Genomic DNA, 5,608 nt, shown 5'->3' with positions numbered 1-5,608 from the left:
GATTCATTCAGTCTAAGGGCATTTAATGGAGATAATAACATTTAATTTTTTTTCTACATATATATACATGATTTTTTTTACCCCAGTGGGTAGGGGGTCTTTCTAGAATATACCCATGGTAAGAGATGCCTATCGTAAGCGGCGACTAAAATCCAATTTAATTTTTTTAAATCAAAACATAAAACGGTTATAAAAGAAAAATTCGTTATAAAAATTGGCGAAAACTATTTTGATTATGTAGAAAATAAAGCATTTAAAAATCTAAAATTGAGTAAAAGCTGCATATTTTCAAATACTTGCGAATTTAAATATAATAACAAAACATCAATACAAGAAATAATGATGACACAATATTAATAAGAAATGCAAAAAATGATGTAATAAAACAAAACTGCGATGACAGAAAAATTGTATTAAAAAATAACTATATAATCAAATTTGTAAATTGTAAAATGGAATTTTTAAAACAAGAATTTAAAAATAATAAAACAGAATATATTCATACAATTATATACCCTGCCGAAAAATTAAACCAAAGCTACACATCAAAATTAACATTCAATGATGCATACAAAAACATAAAAGAAATTGCAGAATGAAAATACCATAAAAATGTATCAAATGGTATTAATATAACATTGATAATCATTGTAATGGTAGTAGTAGCAATCCTAGTAATAATATTAAAGGAAAAAAACAACAAAAATAAAAATTGTAAATACAAGAACTCAGGAGAGTTCAAACAGTAGCGATGGGGGAGTTGCGTCGTCAAACGGCTCCACCACTTTCAAACTTGTCGATATACCAAAAAAGACAAGTATTTTCTAAATATTTTTCATTCCTCTAAAATGTAAGTTGAATCTTCAGATTCAACTACATACATACATATTAACATGCATAAATACATAAATAAAAAGATATGCATAAGCAAGTAATCATCTTTTAAATTCTTTTAAAAATGAAATCCAATGCCACTGTTATTATTTGAAATGTTTATTTAAGATATGCCGGGTCGTTGATGCTGAGGAATGTCAAGTCAGCACAACGGCTCCGAGTAAATTTAGCAAATAAGATTTTTATAAAAAATAAAATGATTAATAATAAACTGAACGGCAAGCCGCACAGTGCGGAAAATTAGCCGGAGTTTTTTATTCAAACGGAAAATATGTAATTTCTGATAAATTACATATAATATCGTAATTCTCACGACTGCCGCGATACGGGCTCAGTTGCTTTAATATACCATGAAAATATTGAAGTAGTTTCTCTATATGTTAAATGACGACTATACAGTAGGGGTATTCTCTTGCTCTTGCAAGATTGCAGATTGCAAAAATACTACACCGAAATATACAAGGGCACGAGAGCACCCATTGCAGAATCTAGTGATATATGAGCGACTGATTCAGTCAATTTATTGTAAATGACTATTGTGCATGGCTATTGTGAATTGGCGCACCTTCTGCATACATTTTTAACAAAAAAAACTGTAACAAAACTTTATAATTTAAATAGAAATTATAAAATCTAATTAAAATTTACCTTTCTCAACAATTTACCGACGTAATATGTCTTTATGTAAAATGGCAACTAGTGATGAGCGATATTTCACTACCGGTGATTTTTTCACTGTGATTGAAAAATCGCAAATCGCAACTGCGATCAATTTTTATAAATAGCAGTTCGCTTCTATGAACTGCGATTGCGATCGCAGTTCGAAACTTTGATCGCAGTTCGAACCAGTGAATTGCGATCGCAGTTCGAAACTGTGATCGCAGTTCGAACCTGTGAATCACGATCACAATAGCAAATAGCAGAAAAGTAACAACTTTCTTCAGGGTATTGTATATATCGTATATGCTATTTTGCGTCATAGCGGTTTGAAGTTTTGAGTGTAACGTTCTTATAATTTTTAATAATGGCAGGAAATGTATCAAGGAAAAGAAGTGAAGTGTGATGTTTGAAGTGGTAGCTGAAATATAATCAAATTTGAATATGTTAATTTGTTTTAATAAAATTTTTAACTTTACTTATTGTTAAAACCAAATTTGAAAGCTTTTTGTGTTGAAAACAAGAATTGTAACTAATTAATTTCAGAAAAAATGTGGAATAAAAAAATTACGGGTTTTTAATATTTTCCCAAAGATTAGGAAACTTCCGTTATTAATTTGGTCTTGAAAATATTATTAGCGAGTATTTAAAACATTCTGATGGATTATGGAGTTTATAGATTTTCTTTGAAAAATGTTAAAAGCAGATCATACCAACATACAAATGAACTATGCAATAAGCTCTAAGTTTCAGGTAGCCGAACCGCTCCAACATTTGCGAAAATGTAGTGAAAAGAAAGGCGTAAAAACTTGACTCGAATTACAGGAACCAAAAGAGAATTTACCGCCAATAACGACAAAAGGTTCAGTCGTTCCCACGACAGTCGGGTGTACGTAACTGGACGGGACCCGGACTTGTATTCGGCCAAACACTGTCAAATCGGCAGAATCTGCCGCTACAACAACAACAAAAGGTCTCCGTTTTAACGTCGACTTAGTTGCGATCGCAATAACAATATATAATCACAGTGATTTAAAAATAGCAATCACTGAAATCACAGTGATTTAAAAATCGCAATATTGCTCATCTCTGATGGCAATTACAACAGGGTTGCAATTTTATTTTTGCGTGACATTGCACGCTAATATACCCGGGTTTTGGTCTGACATATTTCACAGCCCTTGCAAATATTTTTCTACGTGTGTTTGTTGTTGTGCCGTTGTAAATTTGCAATGCTTGCACCGTGCACCGGGTTTTGCAAGAGCAAGAGAATACCCCTAGTACTTTTTAATCGTAACAAATGTTGGGCGTTTTAATTTAAATGCCCAAAAATATTTAAGGGTTTCACTTATAGAGCCCATACACGGGCACACATTTGCGTTCGATCTGTGTGAATTCGTTTGCCCATACACGACACACAAATCCATTTTGCGTTCGTTCTTCACTCAGTTAACATGGGCGACAGGCAAGCGGAACATTTCTTCGAATTTATTTCTAATGTAGCACTTTTATTCTGTTTCTTTGTATTTCGTTAATAAGTTATTCCAACTTTTATTTTTATATTTATCACTTTTCGTTTGCCAAATTGCCAATTCATTTTTTATAAGATCAATAGATTCTGATACGAAATCTTTATTAAGGGGAGAGCCTGCTTTAGAAGCTTCAAACAATCGCTTAAATCTCTTTAAAAATTATCTAACAACAAACAAAGTTATAGATTGGAATTCGAAATATTGTTGAAGCTAAAAGGGAAATAGTGACCGAGCGTCTAACAGTTACATACAAGCATATGAGCGTTTGGGCAAAAACCGAAAACTTTGAAGCGCGATTTCTCGGTTTTTTATTTTTACGATTATTCTTAATTGGCAGGCAAAGTTGGAATTGGGGCAAGGTTTATTATCTTTGGCATAAAATTATCTTCTTTTTAAACTAAAAACAAACTAAGAAAAGTCAAGTTTGAACATATTTTTAAACAAAATAAAGTAAAATTTTTTCGTCAAAAACCACTTTTTTCAATTTTTAAAAACTTTGTAAAATTTTACATTTTTTTTGGAATTTTCTTAGTTTTAATAGAAGAAACGTTATTAAAAAACATGAATCTCTTTGAATTTTGCTTTTGGTAATTGCTTCCCAAAGGCAGAATATCAAAGATTTCGTATTCAAAAAATTTGTGAAAAATGTTAAAATATATAACCATAAAGCCAAGAAATTTCGCTTGAATCAATTATTTCCTTCCCTCCCAAAAAAATCCTCAAAAAAATCGATTTTTTGAAGCCTCTAAAGCAGGCTCTCCCCTTAACACTTGCAGTTGTCCGCGATCTTCACTGCTCGGCAACACGAGAAAAATGAGATTTTGTGCGCTCACAACGCCATACACGACACACATGTTCGCTCACCGAGCGTAAAAAATCAAACGTTTTCGCGGACATGGATCGGTACGCGCACAAGCCCATACACGAGTAAACCGCAAGCGAACACATACCGATCGAATTGTGTGTCGTGTATGCCCACCTCCGCGAATGGTAGGCACCTTGTCGCGGTGCAGGAGCTTGGGCGCAAGGCATACTCGGCGCCCCCCAATCCTGTATGGTTGGTGCTGTTAAGCACGGACCACGCGGGATGTCGGGTGCCGCATGCGTGCGCTAACCAAGAGCTACCACCTCCTAATCCAGGATGTTATGCGACTCCCGTGCCCATTGGAACATCGCAGCCAGGAGGTGAAAGTGGCTGTATTTTAACGGAACCTTCCCAACACCGGGTCGAATTGGGAAGTAACGGTGGCCTTACCGCGCCAAGGGGCTCTGGCGTGGCGGACCTTCCAGTTCCCCAGCTAGATCATAGACCCGACAGCTCACCCTGTTGAGCCAAGGGTCGTAAGAAAAAGATGGACAACAACAATACAACACAAAAACAAATATTGGGTTCGATGACGGACAAAGGGCAACGACAAAGGACAACGGAAGCGGAAAAGGAGAAGGAGATCGGTGCAGCGGAGGGTAAGGAGGGTCGAGTGGCTAAGCGGAAGTTTATCTTCCTCGACGCTCTCACGCCAGAGGAGCGTTCGCTGTTTGAGGAGCACGCCAGGGAGGATGATGACGACGTGCCCTCTTGCAGCGGAGCTCACCTGGTGGTAACGCCTGGTGCCGCTGTAGCAGCAACGAACGTCGCCAAGACCCCCGCCGGTAGGTGCAGTGGGTCGGCCTCGGGCGAGTCGCATCAGGCAGAGCCTGACGGCGCAAGAAGGAGAAGGCGCAGAAGAGGTGGGCAACGCCCCCTCCCAGAAGCGGGTCAACCCGGCGGGTGCGAGGATCCTCAAAGAAAAGGAATGAGTGGTTCCACCATAAAAAGGTACCTACGGCACCTCCGTGAGGGGAAAACCCCGGAGGCAGCGGAGGCTATAGCCAGGAGCAAGAGCAAAGGGAGCAACGCATCCCCGGCAAATGGGCACGACAAAAACGTGCCAGCTCGCGCGCAAGGCAGCGGTAACAGCAACCGTGGCTCAGTCAGCACAACTCTGACCGTAAGGCGGGGCGACAGCAGGGCACTGCCCGCGGGCACGTAGAGGGAGCCGGGGGTCAACCATCTGGACCGGCTCCTCACCGGGTGGAGGAGGGGCGGCGCGGTTATGCGGATGCTGTCAAAGGCATCCGCATGGCTGTTCTGCCTTTCAAATACCCGGCGGAGTCGCTGAAACCGGAGGAGCTCACCGCGCTGCAGGACCTTCTCATGAACGAGGTGTTTAAAGGAGAGGACTACACGGCGTCCTTCCTGAACATCGACTTCAGAGGAGATATGATGCAGGTAGACTGCCTGGACAAGTTGTCCGCCGACTGGCTGAGGGAGCACGCTCCAAAGCTGGGAAGCTGGACGGGCCCTGTTCTCTGCGCGAAGAGGGTGGAAGATGTGCCAATCATGCATAGCATGACAATGTTCCTCCCTCGGTGTGGGGACAGGACCTACGAGTTCGCCTCGGCCTGGTGTGTCGCCGGCAGCAGAAAGGAGAAGCTAGGTGACATGGAAGGATGGAGGTTACACTTATACATAGACGACGGGTCGT

Source organism: Bactrocera dorsalis, chromosome 2 (assembly GCF_023373825.1).
Source record: "Bactrocera dorsalis isolate Fly_Bdor chromosome 2, ASM2337382v1, whole genome shotgun sequence".
Taxonomy (NCBI): Eukaryota; Metazoa; Arthropoda; class Insecta; order Diptera; family Tephritidae; genus Bactrocera; species Bactrocera dorsalis.
Note: the sequence above shows the minus strand (reverse complement) of the source record.